Source organism: Crinia signifera, unplaced genomic scaffold (assembly GCF_055691185.1).
Source record: "Crinia signifera unplaced genomic scaffold, ASM5569118v1 HAP2_SCAFFOLD_130, whole genome shotgun sequence".
NCBI classification, from domain to species: domain Eukaryota; kingdom Metazoa; phylum Chordata; class Amphibia; order Anura; family Myobatrachidae; genus Crinia; species Crinia signifera.
Window position 1 is genome coordinate 236728 of NW_028142023.1, and position 22115 is coordinate 258842.

General features: G+C 36.5%; 17 non-coding genes across 17 annotated transcripts; all 17 read left to right on the forward strand.

Annotated features, from left to right (window-relative positions):
• The first annotated feature begins 1018 nt into the window (after positions 1–1018).
• Positions 1019–1100, forward strand: TRNAL-AAG (transfer RNA leucine (anticodon AAG)). The gene has a single exon. It is a non-coding gene; the product is annotated as a tRNA-Leu (tRNA).
• A 411-nt stretch (positions 1101–1511) lies between these two features.
• On the forward strand, positions 1512–1593 carry TRNAL-UAG (transfer RNA leucine (anticodon UAG)). Its single transcript has one exon. It is a non-coding gene; the product is annotated as a tRNA-Leu (tRNA).
• Positions 1594–2800: 1207 nt separating this feature from the next.
• TRNAL-UAG (transfer RNA leucine (anticodon UAG)) lies at positions 2801–2882 on the forward strand. The gene has a single exon. It is a non-coding gene; the product is annotated as a tRNA-Leu (tRNA).
• A 737-nt stretch (positions 2883–3619) lies between these two features.
• TRNAL-AAG (transfer RNA leucine (anticodon AAG)) lies at positions 3620–3701 on the forward strand. Its single transcript has one exon. It is a non-coding gene; the product is annotated as a tRNA-Leu (tRNA).
• Positions 3702–4112: 411 nt separating this feature from the next.
• TRNAL-UAG (transfer RNA leucine (anticodon UAG)) lies at positions 4113–4194 on the forward strand. Its single transcript has one exon. It is a non-coding gene; the product is annotated as a tRNA-Leu (tRNA).
• Positions 4195–4931: 737 nt separating this feature from the next.
• Positions 4932–5013, forward strand: TRNAL-AAG (transfer RNA leucine (anticodon AAG)). The gene has a single exon. It is a non-coding gene; the product is annotated as a tRNA-Leu (tRNA).
• A 1229-nt stretch (positions 5014–6242) lies between these two features.
• Positions 6243–6324, forward strand: TRNAL-AAG (transfer RNA leucine (anticodon AAG)). Its single transcript has one exon. It is a non-coding gene; the product is annotated as a tRNA-Leu (tRNA).
• Positions 6325–8023: 1699 nt separating this feature from the next.
• Positions 8024–8105, forward strand: TRNAL-UAG (transfer RNA leucine (anticodon UAG)). The gene has a single exon. It is a non-coding gene; the product is annotated as a tRNA-Leu (tRNA).
• A 1210-nt stretch (positions 8106–9315) lies between these two features.
• On the forward strand, positions 9316–9397 carry TRNAL-UAG (transfer RNA leucine (anticodon UAG)). The gene has a single exon. It is a non-coding gene; the product is annotated as a tRNA-Leu (tRNA).
• A 1210-nt stretch (positions 9398–10607) lies between these two features.
• TRNAL-UAG (transfer RNA leucine (anticodon UAG)) lies at positions 10608–10689 on the forward strand. Its single transcript has one exon. It is a non-coding gene; the product is annotated as a tRNA-Leu (tRNA).
• Positions 10690–11427: 738 nt separating this feature from the next.
• TRNAL-AAG (transfer RNA leucine (anticodon AAG)) lies at positions 11428–11509 on the forward strand. Its single transcript has one exon. It is a non-coding gene; the product is annotated as a tRNA-Leu (tRNA).
• A 1229-nt stretch (positions 11510–12738) lies between these two features.
• On the forward strand, positions 12739–12820 carry TRNAL-AAG (transfer RNA leucine (anticodon AAG)). The gene has a single exon. It is a non-coding gene; the product is annotated as a tRNA-Leu (tRNA).
• A 1700-nt stretch (positions 12821–14520) lies between these two features.
• Positions 14521–14602, forward strand: TRNAL-UAG (transfer RNA leucine (anticodon UAG)). The gene has a single exon. It is a non-coding gene; the product is annotated as a tRNA-Leu (tRNA).
• Positions 14603–15813: 1211 nt separating this feature from the next.
• TRNAL-UAG (transfer RNA leucine (anticodon UAG)) lies at positions 15814–15895 on the forward strand. The gene has a single exon. It is a non-coding gene; the product is annotated as a tRNA-Leu (tRNA).
• Positions 15896–17105: 1210 nt separating this feature from the next.
• On the forward strand, positions 17106–17187 carry TRNAL-UAG (transfer RNA leucine (anticodon UAG)). Its single transcript has one exon. It is a non-coding gene; the product is annotated as a tRNA-Leu (tRNA).
• A 738-nt stretch (positions 17188–17925) lies between these two features.
• On the forward strand, positions 17926–18007 carry TRNAL-AAG (transfer RNA leucine (anticodon AAG)). The gene has a single exon. It is a non-coding gene; the product is annotated as a tRNA-Leu (tRNA).
• Positions 18008–21017: 3010 nt separating this feature from the next.
• Positions 21018–21099, forward strand: TRNAL-UAG (transfer RNA leucine (anticodon UAG)). Its single transcript has one exon. It is a non-coding gene; the product is annotated as a tRNA-Leu (tRNA).
• The last annotated feature ends 1016 nt before the right edge of the window (positions 21100–22115 follow it).

Consider the following 22115-nt stretch of genomic DNA (forward strand, 5'->3'; position numbering starts at 1 on the left):
ATTAAAAATTAACCATTTCTCATCTAGATTGCATGGCAACCAATATTCTTTAAAAAAAAATTCTCACTTATGTTAAGAGCATCTAAAATGCTTAACATAAAACATATTTTTACGTATTTCTTTACTACAACAACAACATTTTCTGTAATTCTAGTTCTAGATTCCAGACTGTGAGAAACTATGAGTTACCTTTAAGTGTGGTAGCATGGCCGAGCGGTCTAAGGCGCTGGATTTAGGCTCCACTCTCTTCGGAGGCGTGGGTTCAAATCCCACTGCTGCCATAATTATTTTCCAAAAACAAAATCAGTTATTTTCTCTTAAAGTTCAAATTCTATCTGGTGTATGATAGTTGCTGGGACAATTCAACAACAGAGTTCAAAAAAGTTTATCATATCTACTAGATACTTTTCAAAAATATTTCTAAAGACTGTAGAGACATAAAAATTAACTTGAAGTGATTACAATTGGATGCATTGGGCATCCTGGCATTCGGGAAGCTGCAAGTCAGGAAACTGATAGCAGAATCCCCAACACTGGTAAAACGACTGATTTTGGAACTCTGTCCTATGTGTAGGGGATGTTATGGTTCAATGGCAGGGGGTGGGGTAATGGTTAGGCACTAAGAAGGGAGGTTAAGAGTTTGAAACTATAGGAGTATGTTTAAGGTTATGCTGCAGATAGGAAGGGTCATGGTAAGATACTAAGAGGTTTTGGAGTTAGGCATTGGAAGGAAAAGAATTAAGGATAGGCTGCAGGTATGTTCAGTGTTAGAGTTAGGGGCTCGATGTTGAAAGTTAGAAGGCTAACCTAGCAAGTGTCAGAATTGTGAGCATTAAGATGTCCCTAATATTGCAATGACCACCAGAAACCCAAGCACCAGTATCACGTACCTAACCCTAACCATATGTGAATGCTCTAATAAATCTCAATATGTTTTTTTACTTCATATAAAGTGAACAAAACACATTTAAATAATCATTTGATAGATCTTTAAGCCACATGAACACTGCACCCATGAGGTAGCATGGCCGAGCGGTCTAAGGCTCTGGATTAAGGCTCCAGTCTCTTTGGAGGCGTGGGTTCAAATCCCACTGCTGCCATATTTATTATTGATATATATTGTTAGAGGTTGATGTTTTCATTGTTCTTTCCACAATAATGCAATTCAATTAAAAAATAAGTGTTCATCATCACATTGTTATAACAGCTAATTTCTTTCTTTGCTAACTTCCCAAAGCTGCCATATAAATTTTTCAAAGAAAATGTCAGTGATTGGTTTCAAAGTGGTAAACTCGACTAAAATGCAAATTAATTAAAAATTAACCATTTCTCATCTAGATTGCATGGCAACCAATATTCTTTAAAAAAAAATTCTCACTTATGTTAAGAGCATCTAAAATGCTTAACATAAAACAGATTTTTACGTATTTCTTTACTACAACAACAACATTTTCTGTAATTTCTAGTTCTAGATTCCAGACTGTGAGAAACTATGAGTTACCTTTAAGTGTGGTAGCATGGCCGAGCGGTCTAAGGCGCTGGATTTAGGCTCCAGTCTCTTCGGAGGCGTGGGTTCAAATCCCACTGCTGCCATAATTATTTTCCAAAAACAAAATCAGTTATTTTCTCTTAAAGTTCAAATTCTATCTGGTGTATGATAGTTGCTGGGACAATTCAACAACAGAGTTCAAAAAAGTTTATCATATCTACTAGATACTTTTCAAAAATATTTCTAAAGACTGTAGAGACATAAAAATTAACTTGAAGTGATTACAATTGGATGCATTGGGCATCCTGGCATTCGGGAAGCTGCAAGTCAGGAAACTGATAGCAGAATCCCAAACACTGGTAAAACGACTGATTTTGGAACTCTGTCCTATGTGTAGGGGATGTTATGGTTCAATGGCAGGGGCTGGGGTAATGGTTAGGCACTAAAAAGGGAGGTTAAGAGTTTGGAACTATAGGAGTATGTTTAAAGTTATGCTGCAGATAGGAAGGGTCATGGTAAGATACTAAGAGGTTTTGGAGTTAGGCATTGGAAGGAAAAGAATTAAGGATAGGCTGCAGGTATGTTCAGTGTTAGAGTTATGGGCTCGATGTTGAAAGTTAGAAGGCTAACCTAGCAAGTGTCAGAATTGTGAGCATTGAGATGTCCCTAATATTGCAATGACCACCAGAAACACAAGCACCAGTATCACTTACCTAACCCTAACCATATGTGAATGCTCTAATAAATCTCAATATGTTTTTTTACTTCATATAAAGTGAACAAAACACATTTAAATAATCATTTGATAGATCTTTGAGCCACATGAACACTGCACCCATGAGGTAGCATGGCCGAGCGGTCTAAGGCGCTGGAGGCGTGGGTTCAAATCCCACTGCTGCCATATTTATTATTGATATATATTGTTAGAGGTTGATGTTTTCATTGTTCTTTCCACAATAATGCAATTCAATTAAAAAATAAGTGTTCATCATCACATTGTTATAACAGCTAATTTCTTTCTTTGCTAACTTCCCAAAGCTGCCATATAAATTTTTCAAAGAAAATGTCAGTGATTGGTTTCAAAGTGGTAAACTCGACTAAAATGCAAATTAATTAAAAATTTACCATTTCTCATCTAGATTGCATGGCAACCAATATTCTTTAAAAAAAAATTCTCACTTATGTTAAGAGCATCTAAAATGCTTAACATAAAACAGATTTTTACGTATTTCTTTACTACAACAACAACATTTTCTGTAATTCTAGTTCTAGATTCCAGACTGTGAGAAACTATGAGCTACCTTAAATTGTGGTAGCATGGCCGAGCGGTCTAAGGCGCTGGATTTAGGCTCCAGTCTCTTTGGAGGCGTGGGTTAAAATCCCACTGCTGCCATAATTATTTTCCAAAAACAAAATCAGTTATTTTCTCTTAAAGTTCAAATTCTATCTGGTGTATGATAGTTTCTGGGACAATTCAACAACAGAGTTCAAAAAAGTTTATCATATCTACTAGATACTTTTCAAAAATATTTCTAAAGACTGTAGAGACATAAAAATTAACTTGAAGTGATTACAATTGGATGCATTGGGCATCCTGGCATTCGGGAAGCTGCAAGTCAGGAAACTGATAGCAGAATCCCAAACACTGGTAAAACGACTGATTTTGGAACTCTGTCCTATGTGTAGGGGATGTTATGGTTCAATGGCAGGGGGTGGGGTAATGGTTAGGCACTAAGAAGGGAGGTTAAGAGTTTGGAACTATAGGAGTATGTTTAAGGTTATGCTGCAGATAGGAAGGGTCATGGTAAGATACTAAGAGATTTTGGAGTTAGGCATTGGAAGGAAAAGAATTAAGGATAGGCTGCAGGTATGTTCAGTGTTAGAGTTAGGGGCTCGATGTTGAAAGTTAGAAGGCTAACCTAGCAAGTGTCAGAATTGTGAGCATTGAGATGTCCCTAATATTGCAATGACCACCAGAAACCCAAGCACCAGTATCACGTACCTAACCCTAACCATATGTGAATGCTCTAATAAATCTCAATATGTTTTTTTACTTCATATAAAGTGAACAAAACACATTTAAATAATCATTTGATAGATCTTTGAGCCACATGAACATTGCACCCATGAGGTAGCATGGCCGAGCGGTCTAAGGCGCTGGATTAAGGCTCCAGTCTCTTTGGAGGCGTGGGTTCAAATCCCACTGCTGCCATATTTATTATTGATATATATTGTTAGAGGTTGATGTTTTCATTGTTCTTTCCACAATAATGCAATTCAATTAAAAAATAAGTGTTCATCATCACATTGTTATAACAGCTAATTTCTTTCTTTGCTAACTTCCCAAAGCTGCCATATAAATTTTTCAAAGAAAATGTCAGTGATTGGTTTCAAAGTGGTAAACTCGACTAAAATGCAAATTAATTAAAAATTAACCATTTCTCATCTAGATTGCATGGCAACCAATATTCTTTAAAAAAAAATTCTCACTTATGTTAAGAGCATCTAAAATGCTTAACATAAAACAGATTTTTACGTATTTCTTTACTACAACAACAACATTTTCTGTAATTTCTAGTTCTAGATTCCAGACTGTGAGAAACTATGAGTTACCTTTAAGTGTGGTAGCATGGCCGAGCGGTCTAAGGCGCTGGATTTAGGCTCCAGTCTCTTCGGAGGCGTGGGTTCAAATCCCACTGCTGCCATAATTATTTTCCAAAAACAAAATCAGTTATTTTCTCTTAAAGTTCAAATTCTATCTGGTGTATGATAGTTGCTGGGACAATTCAACAACAGAGTTCAAAAAAGTTTATCATATCTACTAGATACTTTTCAAAAATATTTCTAAAGACTGTACAGACATAAAAATTAACTTGAAGTGATTACAATTGGATGCATTGGGCATCCTGGCATTCGGTAAGCTGCAAGTCAGGAAACTGATAGCAGAATCCCAAGCACTGGTAAAACGACTGATTTTGGAACTCTGTCCTATGTGTAGGGGATGTTATGGTTCAATGGCAGGGGGCGGGGTAATGGTTAGGCACTAAGAAGGGAGGTTAAGAGTTTGGAACTATAGGAGTATGTTTAAGGTTATGCTGCAGATAGGAAGGGTCATGGTAAGATACTAAGAGGTTTTGGAGTTAGGCATTGGAAGGAAAAGAATTAAGGATAGGCTGCAGGTATGTTCAGTGTTAGAGTTAGGGGCTCGATGTTGAAAGTTAGAAGGCTAACCGAGCAAGTGTCAGAATTGTGAGCATTAAGATGTCCCTAATATTGCAATGACCACCAGAAACCCAAGCACCAGTATCACGTACCTAACCCTAACCATATGTGAATGCTCTAATAAATCTCAATATGTTTTTTTACTTCATATAAAGTGAACAAAACACATTTAAATAATCATTTGATAGATCTTTGAGCCACATGAACACTGCACCAATGAGGTAGCATGGCCGAGCGGTCTAAGGCGCTGGATTAAGGCTCCAGTCTCTTCGGAGGCGTGGGTTCAAATCCCACTGCTGCCATATTTATTATTGATATATATTGTTAGAGATTGATGTTTTCATTGTTATTTCCACAATAATGCAATTCAATTAGAAAAAAAGTGTTCATCATCACATTGTTATAACAGCTAATTTCTTTCTTTGCTAACTTCCCAAAGCTGCCATATAAATTTTTCAAAGAAAATGTCAGTGATTGGTTTCAAAGTGGTAAACTCGACTAAAATGCAAATTAATTAAAAATTAACCATTTCTCATCTAGATTGCATGGCAACCAATATTCTTTAAAAAAAAATTCTCACTTATGTTAAGAGCATCTAAAATGCTTAACATAAAACATATTTTTACGTATTTCTTTACTACAACAACAACATTTTCTGTAATTCTAGTTCTAGATTCCAGACTGTGAGAAACTATGAGTTACCTTTAAGTGTGGTAGCATGGCCGAGCGGTCTAAGGCGCTGGATTTAGGCTCCACTCTCTTCGGAGGCGTGGGTTCAAATCCCACTGCTGTCATAATTATTTTCCAAAAACAAAATCAGTTATTTTCTCTTAAAGTTCAAATTCTATCTGGTGTATGATAGTTGCTGGGACAATTCAACAACAGAGTTCAAAAAAGTTTATCATATCTACTAGATACTTTTCAAAAATATTTCTAAAGACTGTAGAGACATAAAAATTAACTTGAAGTGATTACAATTGGATGCATTGGGCATCCTGGCATTCGGGAAGCTGCAAGTCAGGAAACTGATAGCAGAATCCCAAACACTGGTAAAACGACTGATTTTGGAACTCTGTCCTATGTGTAGGGGATGTTATGGTTCAATGGCAGGGGGTGGGGTAATGGTTAGGCACTAAGAAGGGAGGTTAAGAGTTTGAAACTATAGGAGTATGTTTAAGGTTATGCTGCAGATAGGAAGGGTCATGGTAAGATACTAAGAGATTTTGGAGTTAGGCATTGGAAGGAAAAGAATTAAGGATAGGCTGCAGGTATGTTCAGTGTTAGAGTTAGGGGCTCGATGTTGAAAGTTAGAAGGCTAACCTAGCAAGTGTCAGAATTGTGAGCATTGAGATGTCCCTAATATTGCAATGACCACCAGAAACCCAAGCACCAGTATCACGTACCTAACCCTTACCATATGTGAATGCTCTAATAAATCTCAATATGTTTTTTTACTTCATATAAAGTGAACAAAACACATTTAAATAATCATTTGATAGATCTTTAAGCCACATGAACACTGCACCCATGAGGTAGCATGGCCGAGCGGTCTAAGGCTCTGGATTAAGGCTCCAGTCTCTTTGGAGGCGTGGGTTCAAATCCCACTGCTGCCATATTTATTATTGATATATATTGTTAGAGGTTGATGTTTTCATTGTTCTTTCCACAATAATGCAATTCAATTAAAAAATAAGTGTTCATCATCACATTGTTATAACAGCTAATTTCTTTCTTTGCTAACTTCCCAAAGCTGCCATATAAATTTTTCAAAGAAAATGTCAGTGATTGGTTTCAAAGTGGTAAACTCGACTAAAATGCAAATTAATTAAAAATTAACCATTTCTCATCTAGATTGCATGGCAACCAATATTCTTTAAAAAAAAATTTCACTTATGTTAAGAGCATCTAAAATGCTTAACATAAAACAGATTTTTACATATTTCTTTACTACAACAACAACATTTTCTGTAATTTCTAGTTCTAGATTCCAGACTGTGAGAAACTATGAGTTACCTTTAAGTGTGGTAGCATGGCCGAGCGGTCTAAGGCGCTGGATTTAGGCTCCAGTCTATTCGGAGGCGTGGGTTCAAATCCCACTGCTGCCATAATTATTTTCCAAAAACAAAATCAGTTATTTTCTCTTAAAGTTCAAATTCTATCTGGTGTATGATAGTTGCTGGGACAATTCAACAACAGAGTTCAAAAAAGTTTATCATATCTACTAGATACTTTTCAAAAATATTTCTAAAGACTGTAGAGACATAAAAATTAACTTGAAGTGATTACAATTGGATGCATTGGGCATCCTGGCATTCGGGAAGCTGCAAGTCAGGAAACTGATAGCAGAATCCCAAACACTGGTAAAACGACTGATTTTGGAACTCTGTCCTATGTGTAGGGGATGTTATGGTTCAATGGCAGGGGCTGGGGTAATGGTTAGGCACTAAAAAGGGAGGTTAAGAGTTTGGAACTATAGGAGTATGTTTAAAGTTATGCTGCAGATAGGAAGGGTCATGGTAAGATACTAAGAGGTTTTGGAGTTAGGCATTGGAAGGAAAAGAATTAAGGATAGGCTGCAGGTATGTTCAGTGTTAGAGTTATGGGCTCGATGTTGAAAGTTAGAAGGCTAACCTAGCAAGTGTCAGAATTGTGAGCATTGAGATGTCCCTAATATTGCAATGACCACCAGAAACACAAGCACCAGTATCACTTACCTAACCCTAACCATATGTGAATGCTCTAATAAATCTCAATATGTTTTTTTACTTCATATAAAGTGAACAAAACACATTTAAATAATCATTTGATAGATCTTTGAGCCACATGAACACTGCACCCATGAGGTAGCATGGCCGAGCGGTCTAAGGCGCTGGAGGCGTGGGTTCAAATCCCACTGCTGCCATATTTATTATTGATATATATTGTTAGAGGTTGATGTTTTCATTGTTCTTTCCACAATAATGCAATTCAATTAAAAAATAAGTGTTCATCATCACATTGTTATAACAGCTAATTTCTTTCTTTGCTAACTTCCCAAAGCTGCCATATAAATTTTTCAAAGAAAATGTCAGTGATTGGTTTCAAAGTGGTAAACTCGACTAAAATGCAAATTAATTAAAAATTTACCATTTCTCATCTAGATTGCATGGCAACCAATATTCTTTAAAAAAAAATTCTCACTTATGTTAAGAGCATCTAAAATGCTTAACATAAAACAGATTTTTACGTATTTCTTTACTACAACAACAACATTTTCTGTAATTCTAGTTCTAGATTCCAGACTGTGAGAAACTATGAGCTACCTTAAATTGTGGTAGCATGGCCGAGCGGTCTAAGGCGCTGGATTTAGGCTCCAGTCTCTTTGGAGGCGTGGGTTAAAATCCCACTGCTGCCATAATTATTTTCCAAAAACAAAATCAGTTATTTTCTCTTAAAGTTCAAATTCTATCTGGTGTATGATAGTTGCTGGGACAATTCAACAACAGAGTTCAAAAAAGTTTATCATATCTACTAGATACTTTTCAAAAATATTTCTAAAGACTGTAGAGACATAAAAATTAACTTGAAGTGATTACAATTGGATGCATTGGGCATCCTGGCATTCGGGAAGCTGCAAGTCAGGAAACTGATAGCAGAATCCCAAACACTGGTAAAACGACTGATTTTGGAACTCTGTCCTATGTGTAGGGGATGTTATGGTTCAATGGCAGGGGGTGGGGTAATGGTTAGGCACTAAGAAGGGAGGTTAAGAGTTTGGAACTATAGGAGTATGTTTAAGGTTATGCTGCAGATAGGAAGGGTCATGGTAAGATACTAAGAGATTTTGGAGTTAGGCATTGGAAGGAAAAGAATTAAGGATAGGCTGCAGGTATGTTCAGTGTTAGAGTTATGGGCTCGATGTTGAAAGTTAGAAGGCTAACCTAGCAAGTGTCAGAATTGTGAGCATTGAGATGTCCCTAATATTGCAATGACCACCAGAAACCCAAGCACCAGTATCACGTACCTAACCCTAACCATATGTGAATGCTCTAATAAATCTCAATATGTTTTTTTACTTCATATAAAGTGAACAAAACACATTTAAATAATCATTTGATAGATCTTTGAGCCACATGAACACTGCACCCATGAGGTAGCATGGCCGAGCGGTCTAAGGCGCTGGAGGCGTGGGTTCAACTCCCACTGCTGCCATATTTATTATTGATATACATTGTTAGAGGTTGATGTTTTCATTGTTCTTTCCACAATAATGCAATTCAATTAAAAAATAAGTGTTCATCATCACATTGTGATAACAGCTAATTTCTTTCTTTGCTAACTTCCCAAAGCTGCCATATAAATTTTTCAAAGAAAATGTCAGTGATTGGTTTCAAAGTGGTAAACTCGACTAAAATGCAAATTAATTAAAAATTAACCATTTCTCATCTAGTTTGCATGGCAACCAATATTCTTTAAAAAAAATCTTTTCTCACTTATGTTAAGAGCATCTAAAATGCTTAACATAAAACATATTTTTACGTATTTCTTTACTACAACAACAACATTTTCAGTAATTCTAGTTCTAGATTCCAGACTGTGAGAAACTATATGTTACCTTTAAGTGTGGTAGCATGGCCGAGTGGTCTAAGGCGCTGGATTTAGGCTCCAGTCTCTTTGGAGGCGTGGGTTCAAATCCCACTGCTGCCATAATTATTTTCCAAAAACAAAATCAATTATTTTCTCTTAAAGTTCAAATTCTATCTGGTGTATGATAGTTGCTGGGACAATTCAACAACAGAGTTCAAAAAAGTTTATCATATCTACTAGATACTTTTCAAAAATATTTCTAAAGACTGTAGAGACATAAAAATTAACTTGAAGTGATTACAATTGGATGCATTGGGCATCCTGGCATTCGGGAAGCTGCAAGTCAGGAAACTGATAGCAGAATCCCAAACACTGGTAAAACGACTGATTTTGGAACTCTGTCCTATGTGTAGGGGATGTTATGGTTCAATGGCAGGGGGTGGGGTAATGGTTAGGCACTAAGAAGGGAGGTTAAGAGTTTGGAACTATAGGAGTATGTTTAAGGTTATGCTGCAGATAGGAAGGGTCATGGTAAGATACTAAGAGATTTTGGAGTTAGGCATTGGAAGGAAAAGAATTAAGGATAGGCTGCAGGTATGTTCAGTGTTAGAGTTATGGGCTCGATGTTGAAAGTTAGAAGGCTAACCTAGCAAGTGTCAGAATTGTGAGCATTGAGATGTCCCTAATATTGCAATGACCACCAGAAACCCAAGCACCAGTATCACGTACCTAACCCTAACCATATGTGAATGCTCTAATAAATCTCAATATGTTTTTTTACTTCATATAAAGTGAACAAAACACATTTAAATAATCATTTGATAGATCTTTGAGCCACATGAACACTGCACCCATGAGGTAGCATGGCCGAGCGGTCTAAGGCGCTGGAGGCGTGGGTTCAACTCCCACTGCTGCCATATTTATTATTGATATACATTGTTAGAGGTTGATGTTTTCATTGTTCTTTCCACAATAATGCAATTCAATTAAAAAATAAGTGTTCATCATCACATTGTGATAACAGCTAATTTCTTTCTTTGCTAACTTCCCAAAGCTGCCATATAAATTTTTCAAAGAAAATGTCAGTGATTGGTTTCAAAGTGGTAAACTCGCCTAAAATGCAAATTAATTAAAAATTAACCATTTCTCATCTAGTTTGCATGGCAACCAATATTCTTTAAAAAAAATCTTTTCTCACTTATGTTAAGAGCATCTAAAATGCTTAACATAAAACATATTTTTACGTATTTCTTTACTACAACAACAACATTTTCAGTAATTCTAGTTCTAGATTCCAGACTGTGAGAAACTATAAGTTACCTTTAAGTGTGGTAGCATGGCCGAGTGGTCTAAGGCGCTGGATTTAGGCTCCAGTCTCTTTGGAGGCGTGGGTTCAAATCCCACTGCTGCCATAATTATTTTCCAAAAACAAAATCAGTTATTTTCTCTTAAAGTTCAAATTCTATCTGGTGTATGATAGTTGCTGGGACAATTCAACAACAGAGTTCAAAAAAGTTTATCATATCTACTAGATACTTTTCAAAAAATATTTCTAAAGACTGTAGAGACATAAAAATTAACTTGAAGTGATTACAATTGGATGCATTGGGCATCCTGGCATTCGGGAAGCTGCAAGTCAGGAAACTGATAGCAGAATCCCAAACACTGGTAAAACGACTGATTTTGGAACTCTGTCCTATGTGTAGGGGATGTTATGGTTCAATGGCAGGGGGTGGGGTAATGGTTAGGCACTTAGAAGGGAGGTTAAGAGTTTGGAACTATAGGAGTATGTTTAAGGTTATGCTGCAGATAGGAAGGGTCATGGTAAGATACTAAGAGGTTTTGGAGTTAGGCATTGGAAGGAAAAGAATTAAGGATAGGCTGCAGGTATGTTCAGTGTTAGAGTTAGGGGCTCGATGTTGAAAGTTAGAAGGCTAACCTAGCAAGTGTCAGAATTGTGAGCATTGAGATGTCCCTAATATTGCAATGACCACCAGAAACCCAAGCACCAGTATCACGTACCTAACCCTAACCATATGTGAATGCTCTAATAAATCTCAATATGTTTTTTTACTTCATATAAAGTGAACAAAACACATTTAAATAATCATTTGATAGATCTTTGAGCCACATGAACACTGCACCCATGAGGTAGCATGGCCGAGCGGTCTAAGGCGCTGGATTAAGGCTCCAGTCTCTTCGGAGGCGTGGGTTCAAATCCCACTGCTGCCATATTTATTATTGATATATATTGTTAGAGATTGATGTTTTCATTGTTATTTCCACAATAATGCAATTCAATTAGAAAAAAAGTGTTCATCATCACATTGTTATAACAGCTAATTTCTTTCTTTGCTAACTTCCCAAAGCTGCCATATAAATTTTTCAAAGAAAATGTCAGTGATTGGTTTCAAAGTGGTAAACTCGACTAAAATGCAAATTAATTAAAAATTAACCATTTCTCATCTAGATTGCATGGCAACCAATATTCTTTAAAAAAAAATTCTCACTTATGTTAAGAGCATCTAAAATGCTTAACATAAAACATATTTTTACGTATTTCTTTACTACAACAACAACATTTTCTGTAATTCTAGTTCTAGATTCCAGACTGTGAGAAACTATGAGTTACCTTTAAGTGTGGTAGCATGGCCGAGCGGTCTAAGGCGCTGGATTTAGGCTCCACTCTCTTCGGAGGCGTGGGTTCAAATCCCACTGCTGCCATAATTATTTTCCAAAAACAAAATCAGTTATTTTCTCTTAAAGTTCAAATTCTATCTGGTGTATGATAGTTGCTGGGACAATTCAACAACAGAGTTCAAAAAAGTTTATCATATCTACTAGATACTTTTCAAAAATATTTCTAAAGACTGTAGAGACATAAAAATTAACTTGAAGTGATTACAATTGGATGCATTGGGCATCCTGGCATTCGGGAAGCTGCAAGTCAGGAAACTGATAGCAGAATCCCAAACACTGGTAAAACGACTGATTTTGGAACTCTGTCCTATGTGTAGGGGATGTTATGGTTCAATGGCAGGGGGTGGGGTAATGGTTAGGCACTAAGAAGGGAGGTTAAGAGTTTGAAACTATAGGAGTATGTTTAAGGTTATGCTGCAGATAGGAAGGGTCATGGTAAGATACTAAGAGATTTTGGAGTTAGGCATTGGAAGGAAAAGAATTAAGGATAGGCTGCAGGTATGTTCAGTGTTAGAGTTAGGGGCTCGATGTTGAAAGTTAGAAGGCTAACCTAGCAAGTGTCAGAATTGTGAGCATTGAGATGTCCCTAATATTGCAATGACCACCAGAAACCCAAGCACCAGTATCACGTACCTAACCCTTACCATATGTGAATGCTCTAATAAATCTCAATATGTTTTTTTACTTCATATAAAGTGAACAAAACACATTTAAATAATCATTTGATAGATCTTTAAGCCACATGAACACTGCACCCATGAGGTAGCATGGCCGAGCGGTCTAAGGCTCTGGATTAAGGCTCCAGTCTCTTTGGAGGCGTGGGTTCAAATCCCACTGCTGCCATATTTATTATTGATATATATTGTTAGAGGTTGATGTTTTCATTGTTCTTTCCACAATAATGCAATTCAATTAAAAAATAAGTGTTCATCATCACATTGTTATAACAGCTAATTTCTTTCTTTGCTAACTTCCCAAAGCTGCCATATAAATTTTTCAAAGAAAATGTCAGTGATTGGTTTCAAAGTGGTAAACTCGACTAAAATGCAAATTAATTAAAAATTAACCATTTCTCATCTAGATTGCATGGCAACCAATATTCTTTAAAAAAAAAATTTCACTTATGTTAAGAGCATCTAAAATGCTTAACATAAAACAGATTTTTACATATTTCTTTACTACAACAACAACATTTTCTGTAATTTCTAGTTCTAGATTCCAGACTGTGAGAAACTATGAGTTACCTTTAAGTGTGGTAGCATGGCCGAGCGGTCTAAGGCGCTGGATTTAGGCTCCAGTCTATTCGGAGGCGTGGGTTCAAATTCCACTGCTGCCATAATTATTTTCCAAAAACAAAATCAGTTATTTTCTCTTAAAGTTCAAATTCTATCTGGTGTATGATAGTTGCTGGGACAATTCAACAACAGAGTTCAAAAAAGTTTATCATATCTACTAGATACTTTTCAAAAATATTTCTAAAGACTGTAGAGACATAAAAATTAACTTGAAGTGATTACAATTGGATGCATTGGGCATCCTGGCATTCGGGAAGCTGCAAGTCAGGAAACTGATAGCAGAATCCCAAACACTGGTAAAACGACTGATTTTGGAACTCTGTCCTATGTGTAGGGGATGTTATGGTTCAATGGCAGGGGGTGGGGTAATGGTTAGGCACTTAGAAGGGAGGTTAAGAGTTTGGAACTATAGGAGTATGTTTAAGGTTATGCTGCAGATAGGAAGGGTCATGGTAAGATACTAAGAGGTTTTGGAGTTAGGCATTGGAAGGAAAAGAATTAAGGATAGGCTGCAGGTATGTTCAGTGTTAGAGTTAGGGGCTCGATGTTGAAAGTTAGAAGGCTAACCTAGCAAGTGTCAGAATTGTGAGCATTGAGATGTCCCTAATATTGCAATGACCACCAGAAACCCAAGCACCAGTATCACGTACCTAACCCTAACCATATGTGAATGCTCTAATAAATCTCAATATGTTTTTTTACTTCATATAAAGTGAACAAAACACATTTAAATAATCATTTGATAGATCTTTGAGCCACATGAACACTGCACCCATGAGGTAGCATGGCCGAGCGGTCTAAGGCGCTGGAGGCGTGGGTTCAAATCCCACTGCTGCCATATTTATTATTGATATATATTGTTAGAGGTTGATGTTTTCATTGTTCTTTCCACAATAATGCAATTCAATTAAAAAATAAGTGTTCATCATCACATTGTTATAACAGCTAATTTCTTTCTTTGCTAACTTCCCAAAGCTGCCATATAAATTTTTCAAAGAAAATGTCAGTGATTGGTTTCAAAGTGGTAAACTCGACTAAAATGCAAATTAATTAAAAATTTACCATTTCTCATCTAGATTGCATGGCAACCAATATTCTTTAAAAAAAAATTCTCACTTATGTTAAGAGCATCTAAAATGCTTAACATAAAACAGATTTTTACGTATTTCTTTACTACAACAACAACATTTTCTGTAATTCTAGTTCTAGATTCCAGACTGTGAGAAACTATGAGCTACCTTAAATTGTGGTAGCATGGCCGAGCGGTCTAAGGCGCTGGATTTAGGCTCCAGTCTCTTTGGAGGCGTGGGTTAAAATCCCACTGCTGCCATAATTATTTTCCAAAAACAAAATCAGTTATTTTCTCTTAAAGTTCAAATTCTATCTGGTGTATGATAGTTGCTGGGACAATTCAACAACAGAGTTCAAAAAAGTTTATCATATCTACTAGATACTTTTCAAAAATATTTCTAAAGACTGTAGAGACATAAAAATTAACTTGAAGTGATTACAATTGGATGCATTGGGCATCCTGGCATTCGGGAAGCTGCAAGTCAGGAAACTGATAGCAGAATCCCAAACACTGGTACAACGACTGATTTTGGAACTCTGTCCTATGTGTAGGGGATGTTATGGTTCAATGGCAGGGGGTGGGGTAATGGTTAGGCACTAAGAAGGGAGGTTAAGAGTTTGGAACTATAGGAGTATGTTTAAGGTTATGCTGCAGATAGGAAGGGTCATGGTAAGATACTAAGAGATTTTGGAGTTAGGCATTGGAAGGAAAAGAATTAAGGATAGGCTGCAGGTATGTTCAGTGTTAGAGTTATGGGCTCGATGTTGAAAGTTAGAAGGCTAACCTAGCAAGTGTCAGAATTGTGAGCATTGAGATGTCCCTAATATTGCAATGACCACCAGAAACCCAAGCACCAGTATCACGTACCTAACCCTAACCATATGTGAATGCTCTAATAAATCTCAATATGTTTTTTTTACTTCATATAAAGTGAACAAAACACATTTAAATAATCATTTGATAGATCTTTGAGCCACATGAACACTGCACCCATGAGGTAGCATGGCCGAGCGGTCTAAGGCGCTGGAGGCGTGGGTTCAACTCCCACTGCTGCCATATTTATTATTGATATACATTGTTAGAGGTTGATGTTTTCATTGTTCTTTCCACAATAATGCAATTCAATTAAAAAATAAGTGTTCATCATCACATTGTGATAACAGCTAATTTCTTTCTTTGCTAACTTCCCAAAGCTGCCATATAAATTTTTCAAAGAAAATGTCAGTGATTGGTTTCAAAGTGGTAAACTCGACTAAAATGCAAATTAATTAAAAATTAACCATTTCTCATCTAGTTTGCATGGCAACCAATATTCTTTAAAAAAAATCTTTTCTCACTTATGTTAAGAGCATCTAAAATGCTTAACATAAAACATATTTTTACGTATTTCTTTACTACAACAACAACATTTTCAGTAATTCTAGTTCTAGATTCCAGACTGTGAGAAACTATATGTTACCTTTAAGTGTGGTAGCATGGCCGAGTGGTCTAAGGCGCTGGATTTAGGCTCCAGTCTCTTTGGAGGCGTGGGTTCAAATCCCACTGCTGCCATAATTATTTTCCAAAAACAAAATCAATTATTTTCTCTTAAAGTTCAAATTCTATCTGGTGTATGATAGTTGCTGGGACAATTCAACAACAGAGTTCAAAAAAGTTTATCATATCTACTAGATACTTTTCAAAAATATTTCTAAAGACTGTAGAGACATAAAAATTAACTTGAAGTGATTACAATTGGATGCATTGGGCATCCTGGCATTCGGGAAGCTGCAAGTCAGGAAACTGATAGCAGAATCCCAAACACTGGTAAAACGACTGATTTTGGAACTCTGTCCTATGTGTAGGGGATGTTATGGTTCAATGGCAGGGGGTGGGGTAATGGTTAGGCACTAAGAAGGGAGGTTAAGAGTTTGGAACTATAGGAGTATGTTTAAGGTTATGCTGCAGATAGGAAGGGTCATGGTAAGATACTAAGAGATTTTGGAGTTAGGCATTGGAAGGAAAAGAATTAAGGATAGGCTGCAGGTATGTTCAGTGTTAGAGTTATGGGCTCGATGTTGAAAGTTAGAAGGCTAACCTAGCAAGTGTCAGAATTGTGAGCATTGAGATGTCCCTAATATTGCAATGACCACCAGAAACCCAAGCACCAGTATCACGTACCTAACCCTAACCATATGTGAATGCTCTAATAAATCTCAATATGTTTTTTTACTTCATATAAAGTGAACAAAACACATTTAAATAATCATTTGATAGATCTTTGAGCCACATGAACACTGCACCCATGAGGTAGCATGGCCGAGCGGTCTAAGGCGCTGGAGGCGTGGGTTCAACTCCCACTGCTGCCATATTTATTATTGATATACATTGTTAGAGGTTGATGTTTTCATTGTTCTTTCCACAATAATGCAATTCAATTAAAAAATAAGTGTTCATCATCACATTGTGATAACAGCTAATTTCTTTCTTTGCTAACTTCCCAAAGCTGCCATATAAATTTTTCAAAGAAAATGTCAGTGATTGGTTTCAAAGTGGTAAACTCGCCTAAAATGCAAATTAATTAAAAATTAACCATTTCTCATCTAGTTTGCATGGCAACCAATATTCTTTAAAAAAAATCTTTTCTCACTTATGTTAAGAGCATCTAAAATGCTTAACATAAAACATATTTTTACGTATTTCTTTACTACAACAACAACATTTTCAGTAATTCTAGTTCTAGATTCCAGACTGTGAGAAACTATAAGTTACCTTTAAGTGTGGTAGCATGGCCGAGTGGTCTAAGGCGCTGGATTTAGGCTCCAGTCTCTTTGGAGGCGTGGGTTCAAATCCCACTGCTGCCATAATTATTTTCCAAAAACAAAATCAGTTATTTTCTCTTAAAGTTCAAATTCTATCTGGTGTATGATAGTTGCTGGGACAATTCAACAACAGAGTTCAAAAAAGTTTATCATATCTACTAGATACTTTTCAAAAAATATTTCTAAAGACTGTAGAGACATAAAAATTAACTTGAAGTGATTACAATTGGATGCATTGGGCATCCTGGCATTCGGGAAGCTGCAAGTCAGGAAACTGATAGCAGAATCCCAAACACTGGTAAAACGACTGATTTTGGAACTCTGTCCTATGTGTAGGGGATGTTATGGTTCAATGGCAGGGGGTGGGGTAATGGTTAGGCACTTAGAAGGGAGGTTAAGAGTTTGGAACTATAGGAGTATGTTTAAGGTTATGCTGCAGATAGGAAGGGTCATGGTAAGATACTAAGAGGTTTTGGAGTTAGGCATTGGAAGGAAAAGAATTAAGGATAGGCTGCAGGTATGTTCAGTGTTAGAGTTAGGGGCTCGATGTTGAAAGTTAGAAGGCTAACCTAGCAAGTGTCAGAATTGTGAGCATTAAGATGTCCCTAATATTGCAATGACCACCAGAAACCCAAGCACCAGTATCACGTACCTAACCCTAACCATATGTGAATGCTCTAATAAATCTCAATATGTTTTTTTACTTCATATAAAGTGAACAAAACACATTTAAATAATCATTTGATAGATCTTTGAGCCACATGAACACTGCACCCATGAGGTAGCATGGCCGAGCGGTCTAAGGCGCTGGATTAAGGCTCCAGTCTCTTCGGAGGCGTGGGTTCAAATCCCACTGCTGCCATATTTATTATTGATATATATTGTTAGAGGTTGATGTTTTCATTGTTATTTCCACAATAATGCAATTCAATTAGAAAAAAAGTGTTCATCATCACATTGTTATAACAGCTAATTTCTTTCTTTGCTAACTTCCCAAAGCTGCCATATAAATTTTTCAAAGAAAATGTCAGTGATTGGTTTCAAAGTGGTAAACTCGACTAAAATGCAAATTAATTAAAAATTAACCATTTCTCATCTAGATTGCATGGCAACCAATATTCTTTAAAAAAAAATTCTCACTTATGTTAAGAGTATCTAAAATGCTTAACATAAAACATATTTTTACGTATTTCTTTACTACAACAACAACATTTTCTGTAATTCTAGTTCTAGATTCCAGACTGTGAGAAACTATGAGTTACCTTTAAGTGTGGTAGCATGGCCGAGCGGTCTAAGGCGCTGGATTTAGGCTCCACTCTCTTCGGAGGCGTGGGTTCAAATCCCACTGCTGCCATAATTATTTTCCAAAAACAAAATCAGTTATTTTCTCTTAAAGTTCAAATTCTATCTGGTGTATGATAGTTGCTGGGACAATTCAACAACAGAGTTTAAAAAAGTTTATCATATCTACTAGATACTTTTCAAAAATATTTCTAAAGACTGTAGAGACATAAAAATTAACTTGAAGTGATTACAATTGGATGCATTGGGCATCCTGGCATTCGGGAAGCTGCAAGTCAGGAAACTGATAGCAGAATCCCAAACACTGGTAAAACGACTGATTTTGGAACTCTGTCCTATGTGTAGGGGATGTTATGGTTCAATGGCAGGGGGTGGGGTAATGGTTAGGCACTAAGAAGGGAGGTTAAGAGTTTGGAACTATAGGAGTATGTTTAAGGTTATGCTGCAGATAGGAAGGGTCATGGTAAGATACTAAGAGATTTTGGAGTTAGGCATTGGAAGGAAAAGAATTAAGGATAGGCTGCAGGTATGTTCAGTGTTAGAGTTAGGGGCTCGATGTTGAAAGTTAGAAGGCTAACCTAGCAAGTGTCAGAATTGTGAGCATTGAGATGTCCCTAATATTGCAATGACCACCAGAAACCCAAGCACCAGTATCACGTACCTAACCCTAACCATATGTGAATGCTCTAATAAATCTCAATATGTTTTTTTACTTCATATAAAGTGAACAAAACACATTTAAATAATCATTTGATAGATCTTTGAGCCACATGAACACTGCACCCATGAGGTAGCATGGCCGAGCGGTCTAAGGCGCTGGATTAAGGCTCCAGTCTCTTTGTAGGCGTTGGTTCAAATCCCACTGCTGCCATATTTATTATTGATATATATTGTTAGAGGTTGATGTTTTCATTGTTCTTTCCACAATAATGCAATTCAATTAAAAAATAAGTGTTCATCATCACATTGTTATAACAGCTAATTTCTTTCTTTGCTAACTTCCCAAAGCTGCCATATAAATTTTTCAAAGAAAATGTCAGTGATTGGTTTCAAAGTGGTAAACTCGACTAAAATGCAAATTAATTAAAAATTAACCATTTCTCATCTAGATTGCATGGCAACCAATATTCTTTAAAAAAAAATTCTCACTTATGTTAAGAGCATCTAAAATGCTTAACATAAAACAGATTTTTACATATTTCTTTACTACAACAACCACATTTTCTGTAATTTCTAGTTCTAGATTCCAGACTGTAAGAAACTATGAGTTACCTTTAAGTGTGGTAGCATGGCCGAGCGGTCTAAGGCGCTGGATTTAGGCTCCAGTCTATTCGGAGGCGTGGGTTCAAATCCCACTGCTGCCATAATTATTTTCCAAAAACAAAATCAGTTATTTTCTCTTAAAGTTCAAATTCTATCTGGTGTATGATAGTTGCTGGGACAATTCAACAACAGAGTTCAAAAAAGTTTATCATATCTACTAGATACTTTTCAAAAATATTTCTAAAGACTGTAGAGACATAAAAATTAACTTGAAGTGATTACAATTGGATGCATTGGGCATCCTGGCATTCGGGAAGCTGCAAGTCAGGAAACTGATAGCAGAATCCCAAACACTGGTAAAACGACTGATTTTGGAACTCTGTCCTATGTGTAGGGGATGTTATGGTTCAATGGCAGGGGCTGGGGTAATGGTTAGGCACTAAGAAGGGAGGTTAAGAGTTTGGAACTATAGGAGTATGTTTAAGGTTATGCTGCAGATAGGAAGGGTCATGGTAAGATACTAAGAGGTTTTGGAGTTAGGCATTGGAAGGAAAAGAATTAAGGATAGGCTGCAGGTATGTTCAGTGTTAGAGTTATGGGCTCGATGTTGAAAGTTAGAAGGCTAACCTAGCAAGTGTCAGAATTGTGAGCATTGAGATGTCCCTAATATTGCAATGACCACCAGAAACCCAAGCACCAGTATCACGTACCTAACCCTAACCATATGTGAATGCTCTAATAAATCTCAATATGTTTTTTTACTTCATATAAAGTGAACAAAACACATTTAAATAATCATTTGATAGATCTTTGAGCCACATGAACACTGCACCCATGAGGTAGCATGGCCGAGCGGTCTAAGGCGCTGGAGGCGTGGGTTCAAATCCCACTGCTGCCATATTTATTATTGATATATATTGTTAGAGGTTGATGTTTTCATTGTTCTTTCCACAATAATGCAATTCAATTAAAAAATAAGTGTTCATCATCACATTGTTATAACAGCTAATTTCTTTCTTTGCTAACTTCCCAAAGCTGCCATATAAATTTTTCAAAGAAAATGTCAGTGATTGGTTTCAAAGTGGTAAACTCGACTAAAATGCAAATTAATTAAAAATTAACCATTTCTCATCTAGATTGCATGGCAACCAATATTCTTTAAAAAAAATTCTCACTTATGTTAAGAGCATCTAAAATGCTTAACATAAAACAGATTTTTACGTATTTCTTTACTACAACAACAACATTTTCTGTAATTCTAGTTCTAGAATCCAGACTGTGAGAAACTATGAGCTACCTTAAATTGTGGTAGCATGGCCGAGCGGTCTAAGGCGCTGGATTTAGGCTCCAGTCTCTTTGGAGGCGTGGGTTAAAATCCCACTGCTGCCATAATTATTTTCCAAAAACAAAATCAGTTATTTTCTCTTAAAGTTCAAATTCTATCTGGTGTATGATAGTTGCTGGGACAATTCAACAACAGAGTTCAAAAAAGTTTATCATATCTACTAGATACTTTTCAAAAATATTTCTAAAGACTGTAGAGACATAAAAATTAACTTGAAGTGATTACAATTGGATGCATTGGGCATCCTGGCATTCGGGAAGCTGCAAGTCAGGAAACTGATAGCAGAATCCCAAACACTGGTAAAACGACTGATTTTGGAACTCTGTCCTATGTGTAGGGGATGTTATGGTTCAATGGCAGGGGCTGGGGTAATGGTTAGGCACTAAGAAGGGAGGTTAAGAGTTTGGAACTATAGGAGTATGTTTAAGGTTATGCTGCAGATAGGAAGGGTCATGGTAAGATACTAAGAGGTTTTGGAGTTAGGCATTGGAAGGAAAAGAATTAAGGATAGGCTGCAGGTATGTTCAGTGTTAGAGTTATGGGCTCGATGTTGAAAGTTAGAAGGCTAACCTAGCAAGTGTCAGAATTGTGAGCATTGAGATGTCCCTAATATTGCAATGACCACCAGAAACCCAAGCACCAGTATCACGTACCTAACCCTAACCATATGTGAATGCTCTAATAAATCTCAATATGTTTTTTTACTTCATATAAAGTGAACAAAACACATTTAAATAATCATTTGATAGATCTTTGAGCCACATGAACACTGCACCCATGAGGTAGCATGGCCGAGCGGTCTAAGGCGCTGGAGGCGTGGGTTCAACTCCCACTGCTGCCATATTTATTATTGATATACATTGTTAGAGGTTGATGTTTTCATTGTTCTTTCCACAATAATGCAATTCAATTAAAAAATAAGTGTTCATCATCACATTGTGATAACAGCTAATTTCTTTCTTTGCTAACTTCCCAAAGCTGCCATATAAATTTTTCAAAGAAAATGTCAGTGATTGGTTTCAAAGTGGTAAACTCGACTAAAATGCAAATTAATTAAAAA